Source organism: Lolium perenne, chromosome 7 (genome assembly GCF_019359855.2).
Source record: "Lolium perenne isolate Kyuss_39 chromosome 7, Kyuss_2.0, whole genome shotgun sequence".
Taxonomy (NCBI): Eukaryota; Viridiplantae; Streptophyta; class Magnoliopsida; order Poales; family Poaceae; genus Lolium; species Lolium perenne.
This window is the reverse complement of record NC_067250.2, coordinates 170,204,975-170,218,783: the sequence shown is the minus strand read 5'-3', so window position 1 is coordinate 170,218,783 and position 13,809 is coordinate 170,204,975. Positions and strand designations below refer to the sequence as shown.

Sequence of the window (13,809 nt, the reverse complement as noted above, 5' to 3'; positions counted from 1 at the left end):
TGATACTTTCAACTCACTCCCTATTGACCTCTCATTTGTAGAGCAATTTATATTCTTTTCCATCATTACCTTGACCTCATGAATTCATGATTTAAGTCCCCATATTCTTCATTGTGAGTATATGGTTACTTCACTCACCATCTCTCTTAATCTTGCTCTACCATTGTCTCAACCACCATCACCACCATCATCTCTTGGCCAATATGATAATTTGATCAAAGTACTTTATTCTCCAACATTGCCACCAATGTTTATTATCACCTCTCTCCCAAATTTTAATACATCATCAAACCATTTTTAGCTAACCCCTCAAATACTCAACCTTGGTCGACATTCATGAAGTGGCATTGCACTTTGTTTGTTCACTTGTGGTTGTCAAGAAGGAGCCGGCCATGGCAAGAAAATTCGGCCAGCCCTCCCTCCTCATTTCCTTTTCTTCCAAGCCTTGCCTCCCAACTACCCCAATCACTAAATGGGCAGCCACCCAACTTGGCCAATCAAATAAGGAGGCAGCCACCCCTCTCCCTCTATAAATTGGCCCTTGGCCGGCCACTCCCTCCTCCTTTGGTCATTTTTCTCACACTCCACTCCCTCACACTCTCCTCTACCTCTCCCCCACGAAAATGCTGCTGCCCCTTGCTCCCATGGCCGGCCATGGCCATGGAAGGCACTCCAAGATGAAGCTCCCTCCTCCCTCAAGCTCCTCCTCACCATGAGAGCCTCCCTCTCCTTCTTCTCCCCAACCCTAGATGGTTTTCTCTCCTCTTCCTCTTCCTCCATTGCTAAGATTGGATCTTGATGCAGGTGCATGTTGGTCCAAGCATGGAGAAGCTTGAGCTATCCTCAGATCTGAAGTTCTTGAGCAAAGTTCGTCCAAATCCTTGCAGTAATTTCTGCTATCTTGCTGTTTCAGATTCTAGTACGAACTTGTAAAATCCACCAAATATCGTGCACAGATCCAAATCGAGTGATTCAAAGTTCCGCAGATAGATACGGAAAAGATCTACAACTTGGCGTTGGTCTCATCCTCAAATTCGTTACGGATTGTCCGTGGTAAATAAAGTTCTGTAAACATGCAGATTCATTATTTGTTAGATTTGTTCCGTTTTACGAAACCATTTTGAGCAAACTCAACTGTAGGTGAAAGCCCTCTTCAATACCTTCATTTTGGAGGTGGTTTCACTTCGATTGACCTCCTGAAACTGAAATGGTTCACAGGTCAAGATCTGGTCAGATCTGACTTTGTCGAATTAAACCAGGAGCTTGGGAACGAATTTTTGAATGAAACCAATTGGGTAAGAACCAGCTTTTCAATACCTTTCAGATGCACCTGACCTCATATTTTTATGAGTTATGTAAGATTTTGGGTGAATTAAACTTGTTATGTGTGTTCTGCAGACTTGGCTGTTAGCTTTTAAATCACCAAAAATCCATTTTTGAACCTAATTGAGTGATTCCAATTATGTAGGATTACTGAATGTTTTCTTAATCTTCTCAAACAAGTTTCACACCTTTATCTGTTCTGTAACTCCAGAGAGAAAGCAAATGGTACAAACATGCAGTAACCTTGTCAATCCATTTGTGAGAGTTTCAGAAACAATTTGAACCCAAATCCAATTGTGTATGCATCTCTGTTTAATTATCTTTCAAATGCCAGTGGTCTCATATTTTTAGGATTTTTCTACGATTTATGGCTTACAGATCTTGTTTTCTGTACAGTCAGATTCAAAGAAATTCCTAAATTTGTAGGATTCATAGTTTTGGGTGATTCTAATTGGGTTAGTCTTGTATTAGTACTGGCCATCTAGGAAAAATATTATTAGTCTCTGTTCATACATTTCTGTTGCTGTTAGTAATGTATATGTGTGACATGCTTTGTTGAAGCAAAACTTTTCGGTTTATTTAAAACCCTTGACCAATTCTTTTTAGTAGAAATGGGCAACCTTTGTTTTATGCTTGCAAAACAAAACCTCTGCAAGTTAACATCAGCTCTTTTGTTTTGCTTAAGTTTTCAAATGGTAGGGCATATTATTTGTTTCCTATTCTTGTGTGGTGTTATGTGAGCAAACTAAGTTAGGAAAACTGTTTTCTACTTTTCCAAAAATGCTTGAAAATGTTTTGTGAATGTATTTGATGTCAAACTAATGCTCTTGTCCTCTTTATGATGTTATCTACCAGGGGATGTTGGGTTATACCATGGTGATAACCGAGAGAGGCAATTGCTAAGTTGTGATACTCTCATACCTTTACTAGGTAAATAACATGGGTTTTCTTTAAGTTGTTTGTGGTATCTATAAGTCCTTTGTATGGTAGCTCTTTATTGAATGGTTAAATTATGGTTGTTGTATGTTTGTTTTGTTGGTGCAATGTGATTGATTGTGTTCCTTTTTATATTTTCCGGCGATAGACGCGAGCAATTCCGGAGAAGAAGAAGAAGTGGAATTGGACAAGGATTTTATTTATATCGTTGGGATTCTTATATTGATAGAGTTGAAGAAGTACAGGGACAAATAAGCCAAGGCAAGCCATCTTTTGATCTCTGATCCAGTGTCTAGTTGGATGTCATTTGTTGATGTTCAAAGCACCTTCATTCTATGTGTGTTATTATCTCTATTTATGTCATCTATGTGTGTTTGCAAGTGGGGTACTCCCTAGTGGTGATGCTCCACTATTTGTCCTTGTGTTATGGGATGCATGGTAGCATGGCCGTGCTATCCCACTTGGTTATCTTGTATGCTCAACTTGAGCATGTTCCATCTCAAGATAGTAACTTACACCACACCCACCCCATTTGTAGTATAGAGGTATCATTGTCATGATCTTGGTGTATTCTCAACTTGAGAGGAGTATGCCGTGTACCATCTTGGAGAATATGTTGGATAGTGACACTCCACTATCTAAGTTGTGTAGTTAGCACCACAAATCTGAGAGTATATTCCTCCTTGTGTTGTCATAATACATGCTTAACTTAAGCAAGTATGATCCACTCCACTACCCCTTTATACCTCATCTATGGCGGAATGACTCTCATCTCGGCCGTAGTGCAATACTAGTTCAACTCATGAAACTATAGGTTGGGAACCCCTCAAGGTTTACCTTGTTGTAAAAGTTTTGAGAAAACCTTGGGTGAGTCGACCTTACCCGAGTGTATGGTTTATGAAGGCAAAAAGGATCTTGTCAAAGATGATTGAGAAAAGAAATGTGGGTGTGACTTGGGTTTTGAGAAAAACGACACATGGTTCTTTGTATTCGCCAGGAACAATTAACCCGCGCAACCACACTACTCCAACGTGGGCACGGGGCTTAGCTTGACGTTTGTTCTTCTTAGCATGAGGCACCGCACAACTATACAAGGGTACGGTTACCCCCGAGTCCGGGTTGTCATGGTTGGGACAATAGTATAACGGGAGGCCTTCGGGGCTGACCCGTCCGGAAGACACTATGGGTCTCCTGGCTTGGCGGTGGAGCCACGCTCAAAGGGAGGTGAGCTGCCATGGTGCCGGGGAGGTACATACTCCATAGGGTAGGACCTCTTGCTAAGTTGAATGGGCGAAAGGCTTCGACTGATTATCCGAGACTCGCATACTTTCGTATGACGAACCGGGGATGATCCCGGCGGATTTATCAGATCTTGTGGGGAAAGTGCGCACACTCTGCAGAGTTAAATCTATTCGAATAGCCGCGTCCGCGGTCATGGACGGTTGGGATGGCCGTTACCGAGCTGTGTCGAGTTTTGGTTTTGAAAATGATTTCCAAAGGAAATGCGTGTGTTGGAAGTACCGGAAGGGTACGGGAAAGATGTTGTGCCGACCATGTGGAGATGGTTGAGGAAAATGAAACAAAAATTGGGTGACCCTTCCTAGTGTTTTCATGTAGAGGAACTCTTCTTCTATAAATATGTAGAGATGTCATAGTTTATCTTTTGAAGAATCTTCTTCAATAAAGATATAGAGATGTCGTAGTCTATCTTTTGAAGTATCTTCTTCAATAAAGATATAGAGATGTCATAGGACCACCAAAGTGTCCGCATCACTTGAGATGCCGGCATGCTTTATCCACAAGAGAAACTGATTCTCTTTCACATGCTATATCCACAAGAGAAACTATTCTTCCTCTCTTGTCTCTTTTAGTTAGCTCTGTTAGCATCTTTCTTGATGGTTTGCGAGTACAATTCCAAATGTACTCACGGCTTTGTCCCTGGCTATTTACTTGGCCAGACTTGGAGGAACACGATGGATGAAGAAGGAGTTGACGACGTCTATGCGAGCTAGGAACGTCTTCCCAGTCAGTTGCCTGTAGGGTTAAGGCAGATGACTTGGGCTCTGCGCTGCTGAAGTGATTCCGCTACTCTGATGTTTTAGTTAGGCCCTTCGAGGCTATTATGTAAAGGTTGGTCATGTGACCTTATTGTAATTTTCTTATTCCGTTTTGTAAAGGATGATGTAATTTGATATCAGTTCGGTTATGTGTTCACGGCGCTCTGATCATGGGATCGTGAACTGTATACATAACAGGGTATTTCGGACAGCTAGTCCGGGGTCCCCACAGAGCTGGTATCAGAGCTATCCTGACTGTAGGAGACCTTAGTTAGCATGGACGTTAGTTAGGAGACAAGTAATTGGGAAAAACTATTTACGAAACAAATTATTTCTTTAGTAGGAAGCATAGCTTCTACTCCTCTTATTTCTTCAAAGCTTCTAAATTCTTATCCCTCCGCTTTATTAAAATGTTTGAAAATTCTTACTCTATTGTCTCATCCACTTCAAACCCACACGTTAGACGATGTCCCCAACTCAGACCGGAGACTCAAACTCAAAGATGGATCAATCCCTCGGGAAGACTCGTGTATCTCCAACGACAGCTATTGAAGATTGGATGCCGACTTAGCCGTGCACATAAAGGGATAAAGGATCATGTCTTTGGTTGTCACCAAAGTCTGTCAGAGAGCTGACCTTGTTCCTCTTTGGACTCGCACTTTCGCAGTCGTCAAGGATCAAGTTCTCAATTTCTTGACTAGTTATTTTTAGGCCAGCCACGAGAAGATCTCTACTTCAGAAGCACCTCAACAGCTACCTCTTCGAAGACTTCATGTTTCCGGGATGTCGAGACTAGAAGTTCTACGCAGCTTTCTCCTCCGCCTCAACATCAACGACTCAACACCCGGCCCCTTCACCACCAACTGCTACAAGGATCCAAGTTGAAGCTGATGCTAATATTATGAAGACGTCAACATATGCGACCAGCCCCAAACCTATAGGATGGATAGGACAAACTCAATCGCTTTGATTGAGCTACCCCGCGCATTAGGAATTTCTGGGTACTGAGAGTACCATGTCTGGTGTGATGATTGCTTGTGGTTCCCTAGTGTGCTGCCTTGAATGTTTGTATCTGTTTGCTGTGTGCATGTATGTCTTGCTATTTAGACGTTTCCGCCCTTTTTAATTGTTTGAAGTTTGTGAAACAGAAATTAAAAATGGAAATCTGCCAGTGTACTGTTTTGCTAATAAAAATAGTTTGGTAGCTCCGATTGATGTGATTCCAATTGCACTAGAACCAGTATGAAATTATCTTTCAGACGCCACTGACCTTGTATTTTTAGGATTTTTGTGCGATTTTTAATAAATAAAACTTGATCACTGTTTCTGGTTAGTATTTTGAGTCTCAAAAATTGAAAAATAAATATTTTTGAATGATTCCAATTGTGTTGATCTTGTTTTGTTACTGTGCATCTAGGAAAAATACCAGTAGCCTCTGTTAGTGGTATTGTGTCTCTGGTTATGGTTGTATGGGTGTCACATGCAATGATAGGATTAAAGTTTGCCTCGCCGATGTATTGCTAACTATTAGTTAAATTGGGTAGACTAACGAAAGACTCTAACTCTAAACCCGTTGGAAGTTGTTTTTCAACCGTCAAGAAAACTAACCCGACCCCTATCTACGCTGACTTCCTTCAAGATCATCTGGAGCATCCCCACTACGCCAAGAAAGAAGAAGCCCTACCTTCAAGAGTGACTGCACCTCTACGAGAAGACATGCTAACTTGGTCTAACCTTGGAGTATACTCGCGCTAACCGCGAGAATATCTTTTTGAAACTACCCTCAAACACACCGTCTAACAAGTTGAGAGAACAATAGCGTCAAAGCCGAGCTACACCACATGGTTCATCTGGTCCTCATCAAATGAAGCTTCTAAAGATACTCCAAGACTCAAGACTTTAGGCGTAGTTTACCCGCTAACTTCTTAGTTGTTACTGAAATCAGCACTGACCCTCAAGCTGAAGATTGTCTTCGACGACCCCTGTTGCTGCTTCATATGGGTACCAACCAGGCATTTCTTCAACTTTCTAACTCGCCGCGCGTCCCATATGGTTCAGTTAACACCGTGAGTGCCTCTTGAAGTGGTGGTCTGCACGTCGCCCCCGAAGATTCTTCAGCTGAACAAGGAAGACCGATGACTTCTTCCGAAGCCCCGCACGTAACTACAAGGCAGAAGCTCTGAGTTTTTCCGAGAACCCGATGAAAAATCTTAAGGGTGGAAGACTTCGTCTCCCACTAAAATCAAGCTAACTCTAAAAAGGTTTTCAGCCCTGCTCAAGCGCCGTTGGGTGCACTAACCCTCCCACAGTCTTGAACCTCCGCCAGGATCGTGAAGAAGCTACAGATCCAACACCTGCATGGAGTAGTCAACCTCTTCATGAAGCTCGCCATCGGCGAAATCCAACATGTCTCCCAGAAGATGAAGCAAACGACTTTCTCTACAACGGCACGTCTACAGAAGAATGGAGTCTGACTTTGGTTAAACTTTATAACCCCTCTAGTTCTACACTCAGTAATCTCGGGACGAGATTATTTTAAGGGTGGAAGATCTGTAACACCCCAACTTTTTCAACCTTGATTAGTTGTCCTTATTTCAAAAATCAGGGGGAACAAAAACTTTTTCTATAGACTAATTAAGGTGAATTGCCTTGATCTGTTTGCTATGATGAATTGCCTTGATCTGTTGGTAGATGAATTGTCTTGATTTGCTTGTTGAATTTTGTCTTGAGCTACCTCATAGAACGACACCCCTAGTGGTTAAACAAGCAACTCACCAAATAAAACACATGTGTGGCTTAGGAAGAATTGTTTTCCTTCTTACTACATCAAACCTCTCTCCTGATGACAACATGGGTGTGCCATCTTGATTTTTCTCTTTGTGGTACAAGATAGCTCAATCATCCTTAATTCACAACTTGGTGATCTCAATGCGTGGATCTCATCTGTGCATCTCCCTCTACAATTTCCACATCCTGCATGTCTCATTCTACCCTTGCATCACATATATTCAACTTGATCTTATACCCTATCCAATGATTCAACTCTAGATCACTTCCTTCACTTTTACCTCTTGTTTTTATTCAAGTTTAATCTTCACAAAACCAAGAGTGGGAATGATGGATACATTTTGTAGCCACCATCTACCCTTGAGAACACTCCTCCCTAAATTAGTTTCCCTCCTCAAAAATCCTACAGTTTTCCTTCTCTAGTTTTGATCACAAAACTACTTCTAGTTTTATTAAAACTTTTCAAGATTTCTCTTCAAAGAAAACAAGGAACTGAAATGGGTTTTGTTTTTCATCCCATTTCTACCAAGTATTGATTTATAAAACATTATTTCTATTTTGCTTTGTTTTAACAAAAAGCTTGTTTATGGTACCTATACCATTTCTTGTTTTCCTCTTGCTTATTTTTACCTTTGAGAAAAACTCTACCTTACTTGAGAAAGTAAGTAGAATATTTTGAACCCCTATGTTCCAACTAGTTTTATCTCAACACTTTCAAACTTCATTCCACTTGAGTTCATTCCCAAGTGTCCCTACACAATTGAGGTGTTTCAAATACTTTTCAAACAAGATCTATTTCAAATGACAACTCTTGCACATCTTATGCACATCTCTGATTCACCACATTGTATCCCCTCCATCCTCCAATTCTGGATCAAATGGATGATCATTTGATACTTTCAACTCACTCCCTATTGACCTCTCATTTGTAGAGCAATTTATATTCTTTTCCATCATTACCTTGACCTCATGAATTCATGATTTAAGTCCCCATATTCTTCATTGTGAGTATATGGTTACTTCACTCACCATCTCTCTTAATCTTGCTCTACCATTGTCTCAACCACCATCACCACCATCATCTCTAGGCCAATATGATAATTTGATCAAAGTAATTTATTCTCCAACATTGCCACCAATGTTTATTATCACCTCTCTCCCAAATTTTAATACATCATCAAACCATTTTTAGCTAACCCCTCAAATACTCAACCTTGGTCGACATTCATGAAGTGGCATTGCACTTTGTTTGTTCACTTGTGGTTGTCAAGAAGGAGCCGGCCATGGCAAGAAAATTCGGCCAGCCCTCCCTCCTCATTTCCTTTTCTTCCAAGCCTTGCCTCCCAACTACCCCAATCACTAAATGGGCAGCCACCCAACTTGGCCAATCAAATAAGGAGGCAGCCACCCCTCTCCCTCTATAAATTGGCCCTTGGCCGGCCACTCCCTCCTCCTTTGGTCATTTTTCTCACACTCCACTCCCTCACACTCTCCTCTACCTCTCCCCCACGAAAATGCTGCTGCCCCTTGCTCCCATGGCCGGCCATGGCCATGGAAGGCACTCCAAGATGAAGCTCCCTCCTCCCTCAAGCTCCTCCTCACCATGAGAGCCTCCCTCTCCTTCTTCTCCCCAACCCTAGATGGTTTTCTCTCCTCTTCCTCTTCCTCCATTGCTAAGATTGGATCTTGATGCAGGTGCATGTTGGTCCAAGCATGGAGAAGCTTGAGCTATCCTCAGATCTGAAGTTCTTGAGCAAAGTTCGTCCAAATCCTTGCAGTAATTTCTGCTATCTTGCTGTTTCAGATTCTGGTACGAACTTGTAAAATCCACCAAATCTCGTGCGCAGATCCAAATCGAGTGATTCAAAGTTCCGCAGATAGATACGGAAAAGATCTACAACTTGGCATTGGTCTCATCCTCAAATTCGTTACGGATTGTCCGTGGTAAATAAAGTTCTGTAAACATGCAGATTCATTATTTGTTAGATTTGTTCCGTTTTACGAAACCATTTTGAGCAAACTCAACTGTAGGTGAAAGCCCTCTTCAATACCTTCATTTTGGAGGTGGTTTCACTTCGATTGACCTCCTGAAACTGAAATGGTTCACAGGTCAAGATCTGGTCAGATCTGACTTTGTCGAATTAAACCAGGAGCTTGGGAACGAATTTTTGAATGAAACCAATTGGGTAAGAACCAGCTTTTCAATACCTTTCAGATGCACCTGACCTCATATTTTTATGAGTTATGTAAGATTTTGGGTGAATTAAACTTGTTGTGTGTGTTCTGCAGACTTGGCTGTTAGCTTTTAAATCACCAAAAATCCATTTTTGAACCTAATTGAGTGATTCCAATTATGTAGGATTACTGAATGTTTTCTTAATCTTCTCAAACAAGTTTCACACCTTTATCTGTTCTGTAACTCCAGAGAGAAAGCAAATGGTACAAACATGCAGTAACCTTGTCAATCCATTTGTGAGAGTTTCAGAAACAATTTGAACCCAAATCCAATTGTGTATGCATCTCTGTTTAATTATCTTTCAAATGCCAGTGGTCTCATATTTTTAGGATTTTTCTACGATTTATGGCTTACAGATCTTGTTTTCTGTACAGTCAGATTCAAAGAAATTCCTAAATTTGTAGGATTCATAGTTTTGGGTGATTCTAATTGGGTTAGTCTTGTATTAGTACTGGCCATCTAGGAAAAATATTATTAGTCTCTGTTCATACATTTCTGTTGCTGTTAGTAATGTATATGTGTGACATGCTTTGTTGAAGCAAAACTTTTCGGTTTATTTAAAACCCTTGACCAATTCTTTTTAGTAGAAATGGGCAACCTTTGTTTTATGCTTGCAAAACAAAACCTCTGCAAGTTAACATCAGCTCTTTTGTTTTGCTTAAGTTTTCAAATGGTAGGGCATATTATTTGTTTCCTATTCTTGTGTGGTGTTATGTGAGCAAACTAAGTTAGGAAAACTGTTTTCTACTTTTCCAAAAATGCTTGAAAATGTTTTGTGAATGTATTTGATGTCAAACTAATGCTCTTGTCCTCTTTATGATGTTATCTACCAGGGGATGTTGGGTTATACCATGGTGATAACCGAGAGAGGCAATTGCTAAGTTGTGATACTCTCATACCTTTACTAGGTAAATAACATGGGTTTTCTTTAAGTTGTTTGTGGTATCTATAAGTCCTTTGTATGGTAGCTCTTTATTGAATGGTTAAATTATGGTTGTTGTATGTTTGTTTTGTTGGTGCAATGTGATTGATTGTGTTCCTTTTTATATTTTCCAGCGATAGACGCGAGCAATTCCGGAGAAGAAGAAGAAGTGGAATTGGACAAGGATTTTATTTATATCGTTGGGATTCTTATATTGATAGAGTTGAAGAAGTACAGGGACAAATAAGCCAAGGCAAGCCATCTTTTGATCTCTGATCCAGTGTCTAGTTGGATGTCATTTGTTGATGTTCAAAGCACCTTCATTCTATGTGTGTTATTATCTCTATTTATGTCATCTATGTGTGTTTGCAAGTGGGGTACTCCCTAGTGGTGATGCTCCACTATTTGTCCTTGTGTTATGGGATGCATGGTAGCATGGCCGTGCTATCCCACTTGGTTATCTTGTATGCTCAACTTGAGCATGTTCCATCTCAAGATAGTAACTTACACCACACCCACCCCATTTGTAGTATAGAGGTATCATTGTCATGATCTTGGTGTATTCTCAACTTGAGAGGAGTATGCCGTGTACCATCTTGGAGAATATGTTGGATAGTGACACTCCACTATCTAAGTTGTGTAGTTAGCACCACAAATCTGAGAGTATATTCCTCCTTGTGTTGTCATAATACATGCTTAACTTAAGCAAGTATGATCCACTCCACTACCCCTTTATACCTCATCTATGGCGGAATGACTCTCATCTCGGCCGTAGTGCAATACTAGTTCAACTCATGAAACTATAGGTTGGGAACCCCTCAAGGTTTACCTTGTTGTAAAAGTTTTGAGAAAACCTTGGGTGAGTCGACCTTACCCGAGTGTATGGTTTATGAAGGCAAAAAGGATCTTGTCAAAGATGATTGAGAAAAGAAATGTGGGTGTGACTTGGGTTTTGAGAAAAACGACACATGGTTCTTTGTATTCGCCCGGAACAATTAACTCGCGCAACCACACTACTCCAACGTGGGCACGGGGCTTAGCTTGACGTTTGTTCTTCTTAGCATGAGGCACCGCACAACTATACAAGGGTACGGTTACCCCCGAGTCCGGGTTGTCATGGTTGGGACAATAGTATAACGGGAGGCCTTCGGGGCTGACCCGTCCGGAAGACACTATGGGTCTCCTGGCTTGGCGGTGGAGCCACGCTCAAAGGGAGGTGAGCTGCCACAGTGCCGGGGAGGTACATACTCCATAGGGTAGGACCTCTTGCTAAGTTGAATGGGCGAAAGGCTTCGACTGATTATCCGAGACTCGCATACTTTCGTATGACGAACCGGGGATGATCCCGGCGGATTTATCAGATCTTGTGGGGAAAGTGCGCACACTCTGCAGAGTTAAATCTATTCGAATAGCCGCGTCCGCGGTCATGGACGGTTGGGATGGCCGTTACCGAGCTGTGTCGAGTTTTGGTTTTGAAAATGATTTCCAAAGGAAATGCGTGTGTTGGAAGTACCGGAAGGGTATGGGAAAGATGTTGTGCCGACCATGTGGAGATGGTTGAGGAAAATGAAACAAAAATTGGGTGACCCTTCCTAGTGTTTTCATGTAGAGGAACTCTTCTTCTATAAATATGTAGAGATGTCATAGTTTATCTTTTGAAGAATCTTCTTCAATAAAGATATAGAGATGTCGTAGTCTATCTTTTGAAGTATCTTCTTCAATAAAGATATAGAGATGTCATAGGACCACCAAAGTGTCCGCATCACTTGAGATGCCGGCATGCTTTATCCACAAGAGAAACTGATTCTCTTTCACATGCTATATCCACAAGAGAAACTATTCTTCCTCTCTTGTCTCTTTTAGTTAGCTCTGTTAGCATCTTTCTTGATGGTTTGCGAGTACAATTCCAAATGTACTCACGGCTTTGTCCCTGGCTATTTACTTGGCCAGACTTGGAGGAACACGATGGATGAAGAAGGAGTTGACGACGTCTATGCGAGCTAGGAACGTCTTCCCAGTCAGTTGCCTGTAGGGTTAAGGCAGATGACTTGGGCTCTGCGCTGCTGAAGTGATTCCGCTACTCTGATGTTTTAGTTAGGCCCTTCGAGGCTATTATGTAAAGGTTGGTCATGTGACCTTATTGTAATTTTCTTATTCCGTTTTGTAAAGGATGATGTAATTTGATATCAGTTCGGTTATGTGTTCACGGTGCTCTGATCATGGGATCGTGAACTGTATACATAACAGGGTATTTCGGACAGCTAGTCCGGGGTCCCCACACTGGCCCTTTTCCCTCCCTCTAATCATGTCACCTACAGTCCCCTGGACCCTAGACACCTGCCAGACATGGTCCTGGGTGGAGGAGAGCAAGGACTCGACCACCATGCTCATGCCATTGTCCATGATCACCCTCCCGTGGACACCATCACCTCTCTGCGTGCACACTGCAAACCAATGCTTCCTACTGCGCCACTAGCTTCCTCTCTCCCCCACGCACCTCCTAGACATGACCGTTCGGCCCAGAACACCCTGTAGCCACGCGCCCGGCGACATGGCCATCATGCCGGCCATGCCCCGCCCCTCTCCCCTGGACACTATATAAACCCCGCCCCTCGCCCTGGATAGCACCACACCATCTCACATCATCCCCTTCCTCCTCCTAGCACCTCCCTCCCGCTCTCCTTACAGCTCACCGGCGTCAACAAGCTCACCGGCGGCATCCCTCAAAACCGCCCAGAATTTCATCACCATAGCCCCCGACACCTACAGCAAAGTTGTAGCCCTTGGAAATAGCTTTCCAACGCACCTAACCACGCCTCAATCCGAGCTCCGAGGTGAGAGAAATCGCCCCCGCAAGCCTGCAGTGTCGGGAGGAAGACGAAGGCCCAGCACCGTCGGATCGTCATCCGACGATCTACGCGCCCCGCGTGCGGGCGACGTGCATGCGCCATGCACGCACGGCCCGGGCAGCAGCTGGGCCGGCCCAACTTCTTCCCGCCCTCAGTTTGATTTGAAATTCCGTTTTATCTTTTTCCTTTATTTTTGCATACTGATGCAGTGCTAGAAATTGAATAGCTTTAAATCTACAAATCCAAATCTGGTGATTCAAAATGCTATAGAAAGCTTATGAAATTATCTAGCTAACCTCACTGGATTCAACCTCATATGTTGTGTAGATTTTGAATAGAAAAAATAACAAAACAGAGACTTTTCAGTATTCAAATAAATCTTAAAAATCAACCAATTTGAATTTTTAAGTGAATCCAATTTCAATAATTCACATTTAACAAACTCTAATTTATTATGTAAAAATATGATATATGTTCTGTATATGATCATGGGCTAGAAGCAGAATATTGACTATGTAGTCAATACTAGCCCATTTAAACTATTTCAAATTTTAGGAATTTAAACCAATGAGGTGTAGCACCTCATTTAAATCATTCTCACAAGTGATATGAAGTAATGTGTTGACCTTTAAATGCTTAGGCTCATACTTGCTCACTTGTAGAATTTAAATCAACATAGTATTTAAATTGCACTAGTTA

The 13,809-nt window shown here is 41.9% G+C and overlaps 1 long non-coding RNA gene across 4 annotated transcripts; it reads left to right on the top strand.

The window, feature by feature from the left end:
- Positions 1 to 464: 464 nt before the first annotated feature.
- On the top strand, positions 465 to 12,450 carry LOC127301033 (uncharacterized). Of its 4 annotated transcripts, none has more exons than XR_011748943.1 (8): positions 465 to 867; positions 957 to 1,053; positions 1,141 to 1,295; positions 2,179 to 2,253; positions 2,408 to 2,520; positions 10,173 to 10,247; positions 10,396 to 10,514; positions 12,212 to 12,450. It is a non-coding gene; the product is annotated as an uncharacterized lncRNA (long non-coding RNA). The 4 variants fall into 4 exon arrangements; XR_011748942.1 differs by having other exon boundaries at positions 471 to 867; positions 10,402 to 10,514; XR_007851816.2 differs by having other exon boundaries at positions 476 to 867; positions 1,219 to 1,295; positions 10,402 to 10,514.
- Positions 12,451 to 13,809: the final 1,359 nt, after the last annotated feature.